Source organism: Eublepharis macularius, chromosome 1 (genome assembly GCF_028583425.1).
Source record: "Eublepharis macularius isolate TG4126 chromosome 1, MPM_Emac_v1.0, whole genome shotgun sequence".
NCBI lineage: Eukaryota > Metazoa > Chordata > Lepidosauria > Squamata > Eublepharidae > Eublepharis > Eublepharis macularius.
In genome coordinates, this window is record NC_072790.1 from 119,064,442 (window position 1) to 119,085,757 (window position 21,316).

Consider the following 21,316-nt stretch of genomic DNA (forward strand, 5'->3'; position numbering starts at 1 on the left):
GAGGCTTGCACGCCTTTCCGCCCCGCCTCAAAAACACGGCAACAGAGAAAGTACCGGGGGAAGTGGGTAGACTGAAGACGCCTCTCTGGCGCGCTGTTTTAGTATGTGCAAAAGCCGAGCGTGATTTCTTGTCTTTTTGGTGGGTTGGTTTGGGGAGGAAGGTGGTGGCTTTTGGTGACTTCGACGGTAGAGTCCGGCACAAAAGCGATTTATGGGGGCAAACAAAAAATAGTAATCGCACCAAAAATATCTCTGTATCTGTGTGTAGGTCCATCTGTCCTTACCTGTGGTTTTGCTGGCACCTTTTCCCCAAAGCGAAACAAAAAAACCCTAAATAGGCCATTCCCCCCACCCCTTTGATAGACGGCACTGCAACAGTGATATCCTAAGCAGAGTCACACCATTGAAGTCATTCATTTTATTTATTAATTAAAATATTTTTACTCTTTCCTTGTGGCCCAAACTCCTTACTGGAGCCAAGTCTGCAGTGGTCAATTTCACCGGTTCAGTTCCCATACTACAGCGTTTTTTCCCCCCTGATCATCTTCACCAGATTTGCCCCGATGAGTTAGTCGTGGACCACTATGTGGCTTTCCCCAGCTTTCCTGACTTTTGAAAAAAAAATCCGCTTTGGGGTAGGCTGTTTCCCCATACATACTCTTTCTTCCGTTTTTGGAGTTCCACCCGCTTCTCCCCACTCCCCGCCCGGTTGGTTGCCAGCCCACTGTATTGTGATTATCTAGCCAGCCACTCCCCCTCTTTCCTCTTTTAATTTTTTTTTTAATCCAGCACAGGATCGATGAGTCACTGCAGGGAGAAGTTCTCTTTTTATTCTCTTTGCTTTGGCTTGGGTAAGACTATCGTATAGGGGGCTAAACATCTGGTTATCAAAAATAAAGATACTGAGTTTTAGAGAGGTGCGAATGGCCAGGTACAAGCCAATTCCATGCCTTTCCACTTGACTTCCGGGAAAGAGGAGTTATGTCCCCAGTCCAGAAGGGGCTTAGGTTAAAAACAGCAGGATTTGAGCCCGGTGGTACTTTAGAGACTTAGAAGGTATAAGCTTTCCTGAGTCAAAGATTTGACTTTTAAGGTGCTGCTAGACTCAAATCTTGCTGTCCTACCACAGACCAACACAGCTACCTACCTGTAATTAGATTAAAAACATTTACATTCAAAACTAAATAAAATAGCAACCCCCCAAATCCCTCCCGACACATTAGAATAGTGTAACTCTGCTTAGGGTGGCACTATAAATAAATCTGACAACAACAACAACAATAAAGCAGTGGCTCTTAGTACAGCATGAAGACTGGGAGCTGGGAGGGAAGGGCCCTCCCCACCATACTGCTTGTGTTCTGTCACCCCAGACCCAGCTGTTATCCTACTGGCACAGGAGTTGGAGAAAAATGCCTGCAGCAACAGAGCAAAAATGAAGATAAAATGGCTCAGCAACTTTCACCAAAATGCCCTATTTTAATGTGAAAATTGTTTTTGCATCCCACTCTTTATACAGCTATAGAGCTGACACATAAATATACAGAACATCTGGTTCTGTATATCAGAGAGAATTGCAAATTCTCTGAAGCAACTCTTATTGAAATCATTATTTTTGGTTGGCAAACCTTTGCTTCTAGGGAGTAAACTTTAGATCTGCACAGATTTAGGGTTGCCAACCTCCAAGTGGGGACTGGAGCTTTCCCAAAATTACAACCAGTCTCCAGATGACAGAGATCAATTCCCCTGAAGAAAATGGCTGCTTTAGAGGGTAGGTTCGATGGCATTAGAACTTGCTGAAATTTCGCCCTTCTCCAATCCCTGCCCTTCTAGGCTCCACCCCCAAATTTCCACCCCCAAATTTCCCAACATGGAGTTGGCAACCCTGCACAGATTATACTGGAGTCTGCTGTCTTCTTAATACAAACACAGAGAAAATTACCAGCCAAGCATATCTTGCTTGTGCCTGCTGTGACTGCATAATTTTTTTAAAAATATACTGATGTAGCACTTCCTGATTCTGCAGAGGTCAGCAGCATGGAACACATCTTGTGTAGCAATGTCCAAAATCTCCTTACATCTTCCTGCACCAATGGGCCCAACATGTGGATCTGCAATGGCAGAAGAGTTTATATGTTAAAACAAAAACCATTTTAGATCTGTGAGATTTTTCCATTTAGATCTCCGGAACTTGACCGCTAATAACTGCATGCAGCTGACTTCATTGACCTGTACATCTGTTCAAGTGGAGAGTCACAAAAGCTTAAGTCATAATAAATAAGTTAGCCTTATATTCTTATATTTTAGCTGACCTTAGTGGCAACCTCATAAATATTGAGGATCTATCAAGCACTTTATGGTGTAAATTCCATATCCAAATGGAGTACAGGTCACCTTGGATCTCCTGAATTTAAGAGCCTGATAATGTACTTTAGGAGCTTCTCGATCATAGTTCTTGACTTATTTAAATACAGACTTTACAAGTCTATCCTGTGCAGCTTCATATTTTGCATGTTTACTTGGAAGTCATTCTTACTAAACTGAATGTAGCTTACTCCTACATGCTGTCTCAAAATTACATCACATCTGGCTGCTCTTATTTTGTAGTGAAAACCATTGTTATGTATGTTTGGTCACCAGAGTTATGCAAAACCCTAAATCAAGGGAAACAAGTATTGCTGAATCGTGGATTTCTACACTGCGCTCTGCCTCTCAAAGGAAGACCCTCTGAAGTCTCAGCTTGCGTAAGGCAACGCAGGCCAATGGATAACCGTGTAATTAGGCAAAAGGCAGATGATTTGAACCAGAGAGCCAAGTATGTGTTTTTAAAATGCTTGTAGAAGTTGTTTTCCTTGTACTAAAACACTTCTCTGTTGGACAAGTGTGGCACAGAAGCAATTATTACTTTTGTATTGTTTGGTCAATGAAATAACAATTTTAATGCACACTTTTCAAATGCAAATGTACAAACTAAGGAGTTATCCCTGGTTCATTGAGGCTGTAATCCTAAAGACACTTTCCTGAGAGTAAGCCCTATTGAATACAATGATGGTTACTTCTGAGTAGACCTTTTCACGCTACTGTCTTTATTTCTATTTGAACTCACCACAACACAGGAAGTATTTACCTCAATGCGAAAGTATAGTATGAAAGTGTTAACCTAATTTATTTTCACTGGCTTAGTGGTTTTAACAGTTAAAATAAATGCTTATCCTAATGTCAAATTAAATCAATTAGTAGTACATGAACTTTTCAAGGAGTTACGTGGCACTCACGCCTCAGCTTGTAGAGGGCAACATTTGTAATTGCCATAAACTGAAAGAGTCACATTTATCTCCATCCCTGACATGAGGCTTGCAGCTCAGGCATATTGCGGTGTCTGTTTCATGGTGAACCACACCAACCACAAGCCCCACCAGGCAAAGACCTTGCCACTTTCCTGAAACATGGGGCAGGTGCCACATTGGGGACCAGTGCTCAGAAGAGCCACAAGTGTCATGTCAAAGAACCACATCTGGCTCCCAGTCCACTGAGTAAGTATCACAGGGTTATGTGGATGCAACGAATGGCATATATGCTGTAGCATGTTTTTCTTTGTAAAAACACCCTTGCTTCAATCTTGATTCCTCTTGTAATCTTTCAGTGGCAAATGTTCACTGATGGCTTATTTTTCAATAATAAAATAATATGATTATGAAAATGAATGTGATACTTATACATTTTTGCTATAGGATCAGTCTCTTTGCTGGTACCTGGATAGTTTGGTGCATAAATTACAAGTGACTTCTACTGTATTCAGCGAGGCTTGCTCCAAGGAAAATGTCGGTCCCTGGCAGTTAGATCCCCAAGTTCTCCACAGTTAACACACAGGTGTTCCAGTTGAAGTAACTTTATTAGAGATCCATTCAGTTCAACATGCTCAGACAGTGGAATTGGCAGAAGTGACGTATGTGGGACTAGCAGTGTAAGTTATTGGGGATATTCCTGCCTTTGGGAAAGAGGACCATTAGCGGGGGGGGGGGCGGTTTGGAGTGAGACATTGTTTTAGAGTAGACAGTGAGAAAGATGAACTTATCTTTGGTTCTCAAGAAGGATACATTTCGAACCAGTTTCAGCTGGCAGTCAAGGATACTGGCTCAGCGGAGCAAGAAAGAGAAAGTAAACATTTGCGAGATAACCTACTGGCATTGCAGCAATAAAGAACTTCCCATACTCTCAGGGACCAGAGGCAGAGCCCATATACATTCATGGCAGATATGCAGGAGGCATATATGACAGAAAGCATGCATAAGATTGAAGCCTAAGGGTGATTTGTGCATTCACTTCACCATGTCTCAACCTGCATTCTCCTCTGTGTATTTCAGGGTGAATGCTGGGTTCACCACACATATAGGCACATGTTCAAAATTCTATGAAACACAATTCCAATAATATACTATTGAGAAGGCACAGCTATCTTTTGGTGGTGTGTTACCAAAGTTATGTTGAAGTTAATGATTTGCGGATGTATGTTTCTACATGTGACATGACCACATGTTGCCTACAGACCAATAATATGGGGCCTTCCTGGCATTTGCAGCTGTGGATCCATTTGCCCTGGCCCCTTCTGCCAAATAAGGCAGGATCGGGGGGGGGGGGAAGGTGGCTACTTAAATAAGTGCTCCCCCTCACAAGCAGGTACTTGCTGTGTGTTGTTCAGAAGAGCTAATGCCTTGCCTTCTGTAGTTTTTGAATCTGGTGGAGTGATAAATAGGGCTGTGGAGTGCTGTGAGCAATTTGGGATGGGTGTGTTCAAGATGGAGTGGTTCATTGGAAAAGATTTTGGTGGTGCTTATGTGAGTGTGAGGTTGGGGGTATTAACAGGGGTCTCCATTTTAGAGCGTTCCTTCTCCCCCCCCCCCATTCCCTTTAATTTTGTTCAGCATTCTTTCACACGTTGATTTGGTCTTTGTGGGCAAAATTCTTTTGTTTATTATCCTTTAGAAGTCCAGTTCACTAGAATTTATAACTGCTTTTCCAGCTATTGCACTTGTGGAACAGCTATTTAGGTTGAGGCGAAAGACCTTAGTCTTTACTATAACTGGTAGTCTTACTATAATTGTATTAGTTAACTAGATTGCCTCTTTCTAAACTGTTGATCTACTGAGCTTTTCCTCTGTTACACACACACACACCACCACCACCACCACCAACACCAACAACAACAACAACAACGTACCTTGAAAAAGTCAAGTATCAGTGGGTGCACACTATGGTGGGGAACTTGCTAGCAAAGGGGAAGCAGAGCAGTGGTGGCATTAAAAACAACCCTACTTTATGTTCACTTTCCTATAGTGCCAATAAATGATTGCCTTTGCATCCTGCCCTGTTGGTACCATGTATCCTTGTGCTTTGTTGCTTTTTCCCCACCGTGAGGAGGTGTTTGGTTGTCAACCCCCATCACCCAAGTGCAGGCAGATATCATTATCATTATCATTATCATTATCATTATCATTATCATTATCATTATCATTATCATTATCATTATCATTATCATTTATTACATTTCTAGCTCGCCCTTCCCACAAGTGGGCTCAGGGCGAGGTACAGAAGTTCATCATAAAATCAACAAACAGATAGAAGATCCTGATGGGCCCAGGTGTCCTCAGACAGAGAGTTCCTCCAGGTTGGGGCCAGGACCAAAAAGGTCCTGGCCCTGGTTGAGGCCAACCGAGCCTCCCTGGGGCCAGGGACCACCAGCAGATGTTTTCCAGCTGATTGGCGCATTCTCCGGGGCACATACGGGGAGAGGCGGTCCCTTAGGTATGCTGGTCCCAGTCTATTTAGGGCTTTATAGGTCAAAACCAGCACCTTGAACCGAATCCGGAATTCTACAGGTAACCAGTGGAGCTGCTGCAGAATTGGTGTAATATGTGTCCTATAAGGAACACTTGTCAAAACACGTGCAGCAGAATTCTGGACCCGCTGTAGTCTCTGGATCAAACCCAAGGACTACCCTGCGTAGACCGAGTTGCAGTGATCCAACCTGGAGGTGACCGTTGCATGGATCACTGTCGTTAGGTCCTGGGCTGAGAGATAGGGTGCTAGACGCCTGGCCTGCCGAAGATGGAAAAAAGCAGCCCGGGCAACCGTCGCAATCTGGGCCTCCATTGATAAGGAGGAATCCAGGATCATGCCCAAACTCCTGACCGATGGTACGGGCACAAGAGGTGCCCCCCCAAAGGCTGGGAGATGGATCCCCTCCTCCAACAGCCCATGCCCCAAGTACAGGACCTCCGTCTTTGCGGGATTCAACTTCAGCCTGCTCTGTGCCACCCATCCAGACACGGCTTCCAAATCTCTCAACAGGACATCAGGGGCAGAGTCAGGTTGATCGTCCATCAGCAGATACAACTGGGTGTCATCTGCATATTGATGACAGCCCAGTCCAAACCTCAGCACCGGCTGGGCGAGGGGGCGCATATAAAGATTGAACAACTGGGGAGAGAGTATCGCCCCCTGAGGGACACCACACACCAAAGACTGGCGTGTGGACAATCTCTCTCCCAGCACCACCCTCTGTCCCCAACTGTGGAGAAAAGAAATAAGCCACTGCAAGGCTGTCCCTTGAATCCCCACGTTGGCAAGGTGGTGGGCCAACAACTCATGGTCGACCATGTCAAACATCATTGAAAGGTCTAACAAAATCAGTAGTGCTGACCCGCCAAGATCCAGGTGCCTACCGAGGTCGTCCATGAGGGCAACCAACACTGTCTCCGTCCCATGGCCTGGATGGAAAGTGGACTGGTATGGGTCCAGGACAGAGGTCTCTTCCAGGAAAACCTGCAGCTGTTCCACCACTGCCCACTCAATCACCTTTCCCAGAAACGGGAGGTTCGATACTGGGTGGTAACTGGATGGATTAGTGGGGTCCAAGGATGGTTTTTCACTATGAGACCTCACTATGGCTTCCTTCAACGCACTGGGAAAACCCCTGGAGCTCAATGATGAATTCATAATATCCTCCATTTGGGCCCCCAATGTGTCACCACTGGCTTTCACCAGCCATGATAGGCAGGGGTCCAGGGAGCATGTAGTGGGCCTGACCAGCCGCAGGATCCTGTCCACTTCCTTCTGGGTGACCAGGTTGAAGTGATCCAAAGTTGGACCGCAAGATGGCCAAGGGGTCTCCAGTTCCCTTACTGTATCAATCATGGCAGGCAGGTTGCGGCGGAGAAACAAGATTTTGTCTGCAGAAAAGCTCCCAAAAGCCTCACAGCTGATGGCCGAATTTCTAATTTGGTAGTTCCCCTGCGAAAGGGAGACCAAGGAGCAAACTACATGAAACAATTTTGCCGGGCGTGAGCTTGCAGATGCTATGGAGGCGGCAAAGTACTCCTTCTTCGTCGCCTTCACAGCACCTCATAGGCCTTCATAAACACACTATAAGATGATCTCACCTCTCCACCCCGATTCTGCCACCACACTCACTCTAGCCGTTTCAGTTCCCGCTTCATCTGACGTAGCTCCTCTGTGTACTAAGGAGCCAGTCTGACACAGGGACGGAGAGAGCAACGGGGAGCGATATTGTTGATGGCTTTTTAGAGATGGCCATGCCAATCCCCCACCAGCTCATCTAACAAACCGCCAGGGGGCATTGGCTCCCGCAGAGCATTCTGGAAATGTCCCATTTGGATACAGAAGTCTCCACAGGTGAGCATAAATTAGCTCACCACCTATGCAGGAAGGGGGTGGCATACCCAGACGAGCCCTCAGGACATGGTGTCCGACCACGGCACTGCTTGAATAGCACCCAGGTCCATCTGAATCTCTGCCCCAAAGATCAGATCCAGCGTGTGGCCCGCTTGATGCATAGGAGCTGAAACAAATTGGGAGAGTCCCAGTGCTGCCATGGAAGACACCAGGTCCACAGCCTGGGAAGAGGTGGCATCATCGACATGGACATTGAAATCACCCAAGACCAACAGCCTAGGGTGCTCCAGCATGATTGTTTGAACCCCCATCCAAGACCCAAGAATCACGTTGACTTTGACCAAGTATCTCTCCACCATATTTTCCTTAAAGAAATAAGGACTCCTTATCTGCTGCTGAAGATCTGTGGATCAAAGGAGCTTGAAAGAAAGGAAACGAAAGGAAAGAAAAAGGCTGAACCCTTACCCAACTAAACCAACCTGTGTTTTTTCTGTAAGATTTCCTTTTGCTATGAGCAGGCAGGTTTGTTTTTGAAAGGGAAGAGTGGACAAATGACTCACAGAATGGGAGGGAGTGATCCTAATCAAGTCTACTCAGATGTAAATCCCATGTTATTCACTAATGCTTACTCCCAGTGAAGTGTCTTTAGAACTGCAGCCTATGATTGAAGTCTGCACATTCCCCCTTCCATACATTTCCAAAGCAGATAGGCAGGGAGGGGTATCTCCTTGTGAGGACCCATTTGGCAGGGAGACAATGCCATTGTCCAGGTAGTGACAGGAAAAAGAAGAGGCACTCATACACATTACACATATTCCCCCTTCCCACCAACAGAGTTAATTAATCGTAAGGGCTCTCTCGGGATCTGATTGGTGAATGTTGTTAAGAAAAACAAGATGTTACTGTGCAGGCCTAGTGCCTGACTGCTGGATGCTACAAAGTAAGAACCAAAATAAAATGAAACACACAAACTTTTTGGTGGGAAGGTGCTGTTACAGTTTGCTTTCCTGGTTTGCTGTTATGGTTTGCTTTCCATACCAGAAACTGCTTAAACAAAATGAAACAGTGGTTTCCAGACGTATTTCTGGCTTGTTTATTTTGTTTTGCATATCTCTGGTATTAACTATTAGGTTGAGCCAATGATTTAGCCAAGCAGATTTGGTGATACAGTTAAATCAGAGCTTGTACATTTGGAAAGAGTCCAGTAGCACCTTTAAGACTAGCCAACTTTACTGTAGCATAAGCTTTTGAGAATCACAGTTCTCTTCTTCAGATGCATGTGTGCCAGTTTCTTCATGGGGTTGATTGATTTCCTCTCCATTTGGCTGAATGCGGTGCTTTCCATGATCATATAGATCCAGAGGAGTTAGCCTTGTTAGTCTGTAGTAGCAAAAATAGAAAAGAGTCCAGTAGCACCTTTAAGACTAAACAACTTTACTGTAGCATAAGCTTTCGAGAATCACAGTTCTCTTCTTCAGATGCATTTGGAGCAGAGCTTGGAGCGTGTCACTCCATAAGCAGATTCTGAAGGGCACCATTATGGCTACTGGTTTACAGTGGACCAGGAACAACAGAAAGGGAAATCTTGAGGGTTGGTGGAGTGATATGGCAATCAGTGTTCTGGCCCCAGTGAAATCCCCCTTTATACTGTGTTACATAATAGTAAGCTATTAGCTCAGTTGCTCTGGGATGTGTTCTGGGAGGCACTACAATGGCAGATTGACAGTTTCACTCGTGGAGGCAGTGTTAGTGATTTGCCAGTGTCAAACAGATTGACAAGGCAGAAGGTGTCATGTGATGTTAACAACAACAACAACCTTCAGTTTATATACCATCCTTCAGGACAACTTAATGCCCACTCAGTGTGTTTTACAAAGTATGTCATTATTATCCCCAGAACAAAACACCCCGTAAGGTGGGTGGGGCTGAGAAAGCTCCTAGAAGCTGTGACTGACTCAAGGTCACCCAGCTGGCTTCAAGTGGAGGAGTGGGGAATGAAACCTGGTTCTCCAGATTAGAGACCCGCCTCTTAACCACTACACAAAACTGGATCTCTGATTCCGTCCCATCAAAGTGTTGAACATGTTTTTGGGAACACAGGGTTATGACATAGGCTGCTTTCTTCAGTGCAACAATGGTTTGTTGTCAACCAGTTTCAGTTGGGGGCAGTGGCCTGTTGGATCCTGGTGGAGGCATGGCTGTCAGCACATGAGTATGATACTCATTCAGTTTTGCATTAGAGAGGTGTCTACCACAGCATGGCTAGGCCTCCCCAGGCAAGCAGTTAAGAGGATACATAGAGTAACTAGCACATCTAAAAATTATATTAGATGATTCAACAAGCTTTGTGGTTTTTGCAGGTGCAGGCATATCTTGAAACCCAGTCAGAGTTCTCATCCTGGGCCATTCCACCATCTTTCAGTTAAAACTGTTGGGTGAGTGCATGTGCAGCTGAGGATAAAAAGGCCGGCAGAATCACTAGCCAAGTCTGGAGCTAGATTGGGTTTGCCCAACAAAGGTCTAGCACAGCCCGCCCCTAAAACAAATTAACATAGTTTAACACATTATGACATAGGTTAACCATTTAATCTATGTTCCCATACCATTTAACTTATCCCCTTTCTCACTTTGAGGCCATCCTTGGAAGAGGGATCAATCTAGGCTTGCCACCCCCTGCTCCCACCTGCCACTCCCCCAGGCTTGCTCACCTGGCCAGCAGAGTTATGCAGGGGACAAGCGTGTATACTGCTCCATCTCTGAACTTGCTTCAGTGTGCCTTGCATTTCCTCCCTTGTGCTGGAAAATGACATCAGCTGCGGACAATTTTGCTCCGCAGCTCTTCCTTTGTGCTGGAAAATAGTGTCATTTTCCAGCACAAGGGAGGAAATGCCAGGTGCACTGAAGCCAGTTCAGCGGGATGGGGGAGCGCAGCCATGCATGTGCACACAAAGCACATGCACAGGAGGTAAGTACTCTGCTGCCCTCCACCCCCAGCCCCCTCCACCCCTGCTTGGATCCCTGTGTACCCTGGCAACCCTAGTTGGTCATGCCTCCTTATTGCTCCTCCGGAATCTATCTACAGCCTCTGACCCAGTAGACCATACCATCCTGTTGAGGTGTTTAGAGATAGAAGTGGGTATCAAATGATGTACCTTAGACTGGTGTTAGTGGATGATCTCCATCTGAATATAGACAATGGCCATGCCTCCTTATTGCTCCTCCTGGATCTGTCTGCAGCCTTTGACACAGTAGACCGTGCCATCCTGTTGAGGTGTTTAGAAACAGAAGTGAGTATCAAAAGATGTGCCCTGGACTGGTTTAAATAGTTTTTCATGGAACAGTCTCAAAGGGTTGCCGTCGGAGATCAGCTATCTCCAGAAAGGGAAGATATCTTGTGGGGTTCCGGAGGGCCCAATCTGATCTCTCATGTTATTCAACCTCTATGTAAAACCTTTAGGAGAACTCATTCGCAGCTCTGGAGTGGGATGTCATCAATATGCAGATGACACTCAACTCTATATCTCACTATCCAGCCCCCCACAGGATGCAGTAAAAATCTTGGATCGCTGCCTGACAGCTGTGGTGAAATGGCTGAAAATGAACAAATTGAAATTGAACCTAAACAAGATGGAAGTGATGCTTGTTGGGAAGGCAGAGATTTTAAAAGACATTGTATTCCCCACTTTAGATGGAGTTTGTTTGACCCTTGTAGACTGGGTTAAGAGTCTAGGGGTTATACTGGATCCAGTGCTACTACTAGAAAGACTAGTTAAGGCAGCCACAAAAAATACTTTCTACAACCTCATTCTAGCTTGGAAAATGGCTTCTTACCTTGATGTGGCTGACTTTGCCACCTGGATCCATGCTATGGTAACATCAAGACATGACTACTGTAATACATAGGTCTCCCATCTAAGTTAACTAGAAGACTCCAATTGGTGCAAAATGCTGTGGGCTGACTGTTATCAGGAGTGAGCAGGTGCATGAACATCACCCCCATTCTGCAGTCACTCCATTGGCTACCTATCAGTTACCGTGCTCAGTTCAAGGTATTGGTTGTCACATAAAAAGCTCTTCACAGCCTTGGTCTGGCATACCTACGGGACCACCTCCCTCCCTATGTTTCTCCATGGCGACTTTGCTCATCTGAACAGGGTCTCCTACAGATGCCACCCTGCACATGGGTGAAATCAACAGCAGCCCATACACAGGCTTTCTCTATGGTGGCCCCTACCTTGTGGAACAGCCTGCCTGAGGAGGTCAGGAAAGCCCCCACTCTCTTAGCTTTCCACAAACTATGCAAAACTGAATTATTCAAAAAGGGTTTTGTATTGTAGGGAGGGTCTCAGATGTTCCACTAATGGGTTAGGGGCCATAGACTTCACTCAGATAGCCTTATGTACTATCTGTTGCTTTAAATATGCGCTCCTATTTCATAATTGCTTATGTTCTGTTTCAACGTCTCTTCAACTCTGTATTACTAGAATTGCTTACGTTCTGTTTCAGCATTTCTTCAACTCTTTATTGGATTCTTGCTAATGTTATGTCTTTGTAAACTTGTGTTTATTTGTGTGTGTGTGTGTGTGTGTGTGTGTGTGTGTGTGTGTGTATGTGTGTGTTATGTGCTGTCAAGCCATCTCCGACCTATGGCAACCCTATGAATGAAAGACCTCCAAAACGTCTTATCTTTAACAGACTTGCTCAGATCCTGCAAACTGGAGGACATTGCTTCTTTTATTGAGTCAAGCCATCTCATTTTAGGTCTTCCTCTTTTGCTGCCCCAGACAGTAAGAAGAGACAGACACAAGTGCTGGGAACTAATGGGTCATATTTATTTGGCGACAACGTATCATTGAACATATATACAAGGCAAGGGCCTAACTAGCAGTACAGGTCAGGCCCTAGGGTCACCTTGGACCTCTGCCTTGACCTGTCTGAGTGAACCCCGCTGCCCTGGGCGCGAGCCATCCACACGCATGGCTGGGACCTGGCCGGCCAGGCAAATGGTTCCCCACTCGAAGCCTATAGCACCTCGCCGTATAGCAGGAGGGCCGTACTTGTCTAGGGGATCCACACAGCAGTCTGCCCTCTCATCTGGCAGCCGTCAAGCAGTACCAGTGATCCTGACAGACCCCAATTCCTCCCCAAATGGGGATGTGCCAAGGGTGCTCACCGGCCCGCTCATTTCTCCCCCCCCCTAATCCTGCCAGGGGACATCCAATTACAGCTCCACCATAAGCTAATTACCACAACCCATGGAAGTGCAAGGTAGGCAAAAAACTTCCTTCTCCAAAGCCAAAATGGAGAAAGGAGAAAAAATTCCTACCTGGCCCTGGTAAACAGCGACCGGCTAAGCCTGTACTACTGCAAGGTGGGTGGGTGGGCCGAGCTGAAGGCAACTGCAGGGTGGCCATGGGAAGCCCTCTAAGCCCAGTTATAGCAAACTTCTACATGGAACATTTTGAAAAAAACAGCTCTAGAATCAGCACCCCACAAACCTACAGTCTGGTTCCGGTTCGTAGATGATACCTTTATCATTTGGAACCATGGTGAGGAAGAATTGATGGAGTTTTTAAACCACCTCAACAATATCCACCTGAACATACAATTCACCATGGAGAAAGAAATCGGGGAAACTTCCATTTCTAGATACCTTGGTCATCCGCAAAGCAAACTTTCAGTTAGGTCACAAGGTCTACAGGAAACCAACTCACACAGATAGGTACTTACACAAAACTCCAATCACCACTCTTGACAGAAAAGAGGCATAATAAAAACATTAGTAGACCGTGCAAGACGGATATGTGAACCGCACTTTCTCAATGAGGAAACTAATCATCTAAACCACGCACTTCAAGAAAATGGCTACTCCAGAAATGAAATCAGAAGAGCAATTAAACCAAGGATAAATCAAACAACCAAGGAAAAACAGTCTCCCACAGGAAAAATGTTTTTGCCATATATCAAAGGAATCACTGATCAGATGGGAAAGCTTATGAAAAAGCACAACCTTCAAGCAGTATTCAGACCCACCAGAAAAATACAACAGATGCTACGATCAGCAAAAGACAGTAGAGACCCCCTCACCTCTGCAGGAGTATACTGTATACCCTGCAGCTGTGGAAAAGTTTACATCGGGACCACACAGTGTAGCATCCAGACAAGAATAAAAGAACATGAAAGACACTGCAGACTTGGCCATCCGGAAAAATCAGCAGTGGCTGAACATAGCCTAACTCAAACAGGACACAGTATCCTATTCCAGGACACTAAAATACTGGATAACACTTCCAACTACTTTGTCAGATTGCACAGGGAAGCCATTGAAATTCATAAGCATAAGCACAATTTCAACAGGAAAGAAGAGACCTTAAGAATGAATAGAGCATGGTTTCCAGTCCTGAAAAACACCAGGCTAACAAAATACTCTATACGCGACAATAGCCCCGCAGAGAAGATTAGCATATCAAGCACCAATCCACATGCAAAAGAACCATACAGTGAAGCCTCCTTCCATTAGCATTCCACACCCTGGGAAACTCTTACAGGATGACTCAGCCCATCCCTACCTTCCTGAGTAGATATAAATTACCTGCCAACTTCTTTTCCACACTGTGACACTGAGAGATCTCTGTCTTTTGGTGCTACACCTCTGAAGATGCCCGTCACAGCTGCTGGTGAAACGTCAGGAACTACAATGCCAAGACCATGGCTATCCAGCCCGGAAAATCCACAACAACCATCAGCATATCTTGTTTAGGTGTAAGATCAATTTCTTCTTGGACACTTGTGTAAAAGTTTTCTCCTTCCTCCTCCTCAGCAACCGTAGTTGGAGCATAAACTTGAATGATGGTTACTTCAACAGGTTTTCCCTGAAGTCTGATTGATATTACTTGGTGAGACTTTGCATTGTAGCTCTTAACTGCTTGTGCTATTTCTCGTCTCACTATTAGAGCAACACCGTTTCTTTTGAGTTCATTTCCACAGTAAAACACTGTGTGATTTTCTGACTGAAAATGTCCTGAGTCGGTCCACATTAGTTCACTCACATCCCGGACTGCAATGTTTAAATGTCCCATTTCTTGTTTTACGATTTGTAGCTCACGTTCCATGTTCCTATTATGTGTGTCGCACAGTTTTGGACATTTCTTTTGCATTTATTCATGTCCACAACTGGACATCCTTTCGGCTTTAATCCAGTCCCTTCATTAAGCATAGCGCTATTTGTACTTGTCCTGGGCCAACGATGGCGAACCTATGGCACGCGTGCCACAGCTGGCACGCAGAGCCCTCTCTGTGGGCATGCGAGCCAAGTCGCTGATCGCTAGGTCCAGGGCTCATTTGGAGGGGGAACGCCTGCAACGGCGTTCCAGTAGCTCTGAGCAGAGATCACATGGGTTTTGGCCCTGCCCACGTGATTCCTTTTCCTCAAGGCTGCCTTCTTGCTGCCCCGTCTCTTTTGCAGCAGGAAGCAGAGGCAGCAGCTGGGCTGCCGGGGCTGGCTTTCTAAAGAAGAGTAAGCTGCTTTGATTTAATTTGCATTACTTTCAGTCATGGCTCTTGAGTGAGTGAGAGAGAGCGAGAGAGTGCTTGCAAGCGGGCTGCTGGTGTAAAGAAGGGCAAACTGCTTTGATTTAACTTGCTTTACTTTCATTCGTGGCTCCTGAGTGAGTGAGTGAGTGAGTGAGTGAGTGAGTGAGTGAGTGAGTGAGAGAGAGAGAGAGAGAGAGAGAGAGAGAGAGAGAGAGAGATGTTAATTAGTTGGGACAACTGTATGAGTTGTTTTTTCTTAACTAAAACCTCAGTATTCAGGTTTAATTGCAGTGCTGGCACTTTGAAATAAATAAGTTGGTTTTGTGTTGCAGTTTGGGCACTCGGGCTCAAAAAGGTTCGCCATCACTGTCCTAGGCTCTTCCCCAGTAGCCAATTGAGTGCCATCCGACCTGGGGGTCCTGTCTTCCAGCACTATATCTTTTTTCATTTTGGATTGTCTCATCATAGGGTTTTCAAGGTAAACAGAAGCAGAAGTGGTTTACCATTGCCTTCTTCCACTTCGCAGTACTAACCAGGGTTAGTTGAAGTGACACTGCCGTTGTCTGTGAAAGATCCTCCACCAGTGTCACCTTCCATTACTGCTGCTGCCCAGTAGCCAACCTTCAAGAATTCCTCCACTCCCATTGTCATTGGAACATTCAGTTCACTTCTGCTGATGTGACCATTGACTCCTGAAGGGGGTGGATGCATCTTAGTCTGGTGTTTCAGCTTTGACCTTTCCGCCTTGATTGACTCTTCCAGTTTAGACTCTTGACCAAGCCTGTGCTCCTGACGATGCTGCTCTCAGCTTCACTGACACACTCAAACCACGTTAAGGTGTGTATCCAAGAGGGAATGTGTTTATTTACTCTACAGCATTGTTTATGGAATTATCCTTGATACTGACTGTACTAATCTCACACTGTGTAATCCACCTTGAGTCTCAGTAAGAAAGGCAGACCATAAATGACATAAATAATAATAAAGTTACAACTGTGTTTGGTTTCCATTGGCAGGGATGACTGCTTGTGCAGGGTTGATGGTGATTTTGCTGCTGTGCGATTTAATGATGTTTGGGTACTTGATTCTGTTCTTTGGTATCATTGGCCCTGGGTTCTACCTGGCTTCTGTGAGTGATACTGGCTCTGTTGGGCTTGCAACAGTGTCTTTTGTTTCACTTTGGTTCTGTTGGGATTCTCTGGTTTAATGTTGGTTCTGTTGAGCTTTCTTGTTTCAGCTTGCACTGGGACTGGGTCTTCAGCCAGTGCTAGTTGGTACCTATGTGTTTTTGCCTGAAAACCAGCCTGGAATTCTTTCCCATAGGAAACAATGGAGAGTTGCTTGGGGAACCTTCTTCAGGGACCCCTAGAACTAGACCCTTTGGTCCAATCTTGAAAATTGGGGGTGGGGGTCTTTGGTGTATAGTTAGGACTAGGTTCCCTGCAGTTTTGGTGGAGTTGGCTTGAAAAAGGCTCCGCAATCCCCCCTAGATAGGTTCCTCCATTGGGAATAATAACCAAGTACATTCAGTACTGTATTGTCGAAGGCTTTCACTGAGAGATCTCTGTCTTTTGGTGCTACACCTCTGAAGATACCAGCCACAGCTGCTGGCGAAACGTCAGGAACTACAATGCCAAGACCACGGCAATACAGCCCGGAAAACCCACAACAACCTACATTCAGTATTCCCAAATAAAACCGGATCTGGATACCATACCAATTTGTAGTAGTGGAAAGTGCCCTCAAGTCATAGCTGACAGGGTTTTCATGGCAAGAGACTAACGGGGCAGGCTGCCATTATCTGCAACCCTATTGTTTGTTGGAGGTCTCTCATCAATAACTAACCAAGGCTGACCCTGCTTAGCTTCTGAGAACCAACAAGTTTGGGCTCCCCTGGGCTATTCAGGTCAGGGCACCAATTTATTTGGACCCAAATATCTGTAATATCAAATATTTATGGTATTATAGATAACTAGATCCAAATAACACTGAATTTTTTTTGCTGCACATCCCTAGTGCCTCAATTATGGTATGCCTTGCCTACACTATTTGCATGGTGCCTATCTTATTTTGCTTTAGTTGAAAAACGTTTTGTTTAACTAAACTTACTTTTATTTTCCTTTGCTGCTCCAATGATTAGTTTTTATTAGAGATGGACACGGACCGGCATTCGCCTACGGACCGCCGGTTCGGGGTTTGTAGGCTTCCACGGACCACGGACCATGAACTTTTCAACAGATCGGCCCGGTTCGAGAACTGGTTCGAGAACCGGTTCGATTCAGAAAGGCCTTGTTTTTCCTACACATTTTCACTTCAGGCGACTTTCCCCACCAAAGGTTCTCATGTAATGCTCCTCTATTATCACTTTTCCAAAGAGACAAACTACAACTTCCCCTCCCCTATTCTCACTGACCCTTACCCACCCTTGGGGGAAGGAGAGAGACTTGTGCTCCTGTCCAGGAGAGGTGGCTGCCCACAAAACCCAATTACATGGGGCTGCATCAACAAGAGACGCCCTTCCCGGGGGCGGGGAGACCAATTCTCTATGATGGGCAATGAATGGATGTTCTTGAGTGAAAGCCAACTCCGCAACAGGAGATCATGGAGCAATTCAAAGGTCCCTTGCTGGAATGGAAGGCACGGGAGGGAGGGAAGGAAACTCATGCTACCCTGTTCAGAAGGAGCCTCTTTGGGCAGTGGACAACGAGTCCCATCTCAGTGACGTGGTGTGTCAGCTTGCTTGCTATCAAGCAAGCTGACCTGGGCCACTGTCCTACTTCTCACCGGACTTTGGGGATTGACCCTCAGAGGGGCCCTTGCACTCGCGGGAGCAGGACGGTTGGTCACCAACGAAACCCACTTCACCGAACATGGCGGCGTTGGCAAAGGAAGGATATGCTGGTTGGGGTTCAAGTGGCTGGCGAGAGGGTGGCCACCATGTAGGAGAGGTGGGTTTCGACGGCGGCCACCCCCTCCCTGCGGGGGACCCCTTCACTGGCCCAGTTGGGCTTTGAGTGGCTGGTGAGAGGGGAGCAGGGTGGTATTCCCTGCCAGGAAGGAAGGTGTCTGCTGGCGGTGGCGGCTGGGTCCGGCAGGCCCAGGGAGGTGGCACCGAGCCACCTCCCCTGAGGGGGCGGGGGGTCTGGCCACTCACTGGCGGCACCCCCCCATGTGCCTGGCCGCCGGTCCAAAGAGGAGCGGGGCGGAATCCCCGCCAAAGAAGGGAGGTGGGTGAGGACGGTGGCTGCCGGGCCCGGCAGGCCCGGGGAGGTGGCACTGAGCTGCCTCCCCTGAGGGGGCGGGGATCTGGCCGCTTGCCGGTGGCACCCCCATGTGCCCGACCACCGGGCCAAAGGAGAGCGGGGCGGAATCCCTGCCAAAGAAGGGAGGTGGGTGAGGACGGCGGCCGCCGGTCCCAGCAGGCTCGGGGAGGTGGTGCTGAGCCGCCTCCCCTGAGGGGGCAGGGGGTCTGGCTGCTCGCCGGCGGCATCCCCCATGTGCTCAGCCGCCAGGCCAAAGGGGAGTGGGGTGGAATCCCCGCCAAGGAAGGGAGGTGGGTGAGGCTGGCGGCCGCCGGGCCCAGCAGGCTCGGGGAGGTGGCGCTGAGCTGCCTCCCCTCAGGGGGCGGAGAGATCTGGCCCCACGGGAGTGTGCCGGTACTGTCACTGGGGTAGAGTTGACGTTTGCCCGGTGGGCAGCCTGATTCCCCCCCGCTATTGGGGGACCGCACCTGAAGTGCTGACTGCCGACTTAGCATGCTTACGGTGGCAGCTGACCTCACCCACCTTCCTGCCTCGCCAGAAAGGGGCAGGGCGTGTCACCCTTGGGAGGATACAGAGACTGGATGTGTCATCGGGAGGAGGGTACTGGGGACAGGCCTTGTTGTCATGAGGAGTGGGGGGGGAGATTTCCCCCATTTCCTACAGGCCAAATTCGAGCGTGCTGGTATTCTTGTGGGGGGGGAGGAGGCCACATTCCCCCATGGGTGGTCTGATCCCCCAGCTATTGGTTGACTGCACCTGAAGTGCCATCTTAGCGTGCTTACAGCGGCAGCTGACCCCACCCACCTTCCTGCCTCGCCAGAAAGGATGGGAGGGACAACAGTCATGTTTTGTCAACATACAAATTATAATGGAAGTAGTTGAGTTTATAAAGAATAAGAGGAGGTACTTAGAAGGTGCCAGGGACAGGGCTTGTCGTCAGGAGGAGGAGACGAGGGACAGGGCTTGTCGTCAGGAGGAGGATGCCAGGGACAGGGCTTGTCATCATGAGGAGGATACCAAGGACAGGACGTGTTGTCAGGAGGAGGACGCCAGGGACAGGGCTTGTCGTCAGGAGGAGGATACCAGGGACAGGGCTTGTCATCATGAGGAGGATACCAAGGACAGGACGTGTTGTCAGGAGGAGGATGCCAGGGACAGGGCTTGTCATCAGGAGGAGGACGCCAGGGACAGGGCTTGTCGTCAGGAGGAGGATACCAGGGACAGGGCTTGTCATCAGGAGGCGGATACCAGGGGCAGGATGTGTCATCAGGAGGAGGATAACAGGGACAGGACATGGCTGGAAATGCCCCCCCCCAAGTCACCCACTATTTAAGGAGTGAAAAAGGCTTTGAAAGGAGTGAAGCGGAGTGAGCCCCCCCAAACGTGCTGCCAATGGTCCTAGGGTGGGTGTTTCACAGACACCAGTAGCAGTCTTCCCCCTGCACCTCAAAAGCCAGGCTGGAAATGTCCCCTCAAGTCACCCACTAAAAAGGATTTGAAAGGAGTGAAGCAGAGAGCCCCCCCAAAGCGAGCTGCCGGTCACCAGAGAGTAGGTGTTTCACAGAGGCCAGTAGCAGTCTTCCCCCTGCACCTCAAAAGCCAGGCTGGAAATGTCCCCCCAAGTCACCCACTATTTAGGGAGTGAAAGGCTTTGAAAGGAGTGAAGCAGAGAGAGCCCCCCAAAATGTGCTGCCAGTGGTCCTAGGGTGGGTGTTTCACAGAGGCCAGTAGCAGGCTTCCCCCTGCACCTCAAAAGCCAGGCTAGAAATGTCCCCCCAAGTCACCCACTATTTAGGGAGTGAAAAGGGCTTAGAAAGAAGTGAAGCAGAGAGAGCGCCCCAAAACGTGCTGCCAGTGGTCCTAGGGTGGGTGTTTCACAGAGGCCAGTAGCAGTCTTCCCGCTGCACCTCAAAAGCCAGGCTGGAAATGTCCCCCCAAGTCACCCACTATTTAGGGAGTGAAAGGCTTTGAAAGGAGTGAAGCAGAGAGAGCCCCCCAAAATGTGCTGCCAGTGGTCCTAGGGTGGGTGTTTCACAGAGGCCAGTAGCAGGCTTCCCCCTGCACCTCAAAAGCCAGGCTGTAAATGTCCCCCCAAGTCACCCACTATTTAGGGAGTGAAAGGCTTTGAAAGGAATGAAGCAGAGAGAGCCCCCCAAAACGTGCTGCCAGTGGTCCTAGGGTGGGTGTTTCACAGAGGCCAGTAGCAGTCTTCCCCCTGCACCTCAAAAGCCAGGCTGGAAATGTCCCCCCCAAGTAACCCACTAAAAAGGCTTTGAAAGGAGTGAAGCAGAGAGAGCCCCCCAAAACGTGTTGCTGGTCATCAGAGAGTGGATGTTTCACAGAGCCTAATAGCAGTCTTCCTCCCCTTGCATCTCATCAGCAGCCAAAAAAGAACGTGGGGGAATGAAGGCAAGAACTCAAGCAGACAACGCCCAAAGCTGCCTTGCACCCACTGTGGGTCTGTGAGTGGGGTGGCGTCAGAGCACAATAGAACCCACCGGCAACCCAGAAAAAAAGAAGAGATTTTTTTGGGGGGGAGGGGGGATTAAGCCCGAGGAGAACCCAAGGACTCAAAACGCAGAAAGAAATCAGAGTAACCCGATAGTGCGGTAAAAGAATTTTTTTATAAGTGCTCTCAAGAAAACTAGAATAGAAAGGAAAAGAAAAAAATTAAACAGGAATGGAGAAAAGAGAAAGCTTTCTTGCACCAGAAGCCCCAAAGTCCTAAGGCACAAGCTGCGCTCTCACACACAAAAAAACCCTTCCCCACAGCAAGCAGTTGCTAAGCTTAGAAGCTTACTCTCGTCCCCACGCCAGCAAAATGCAGCGGG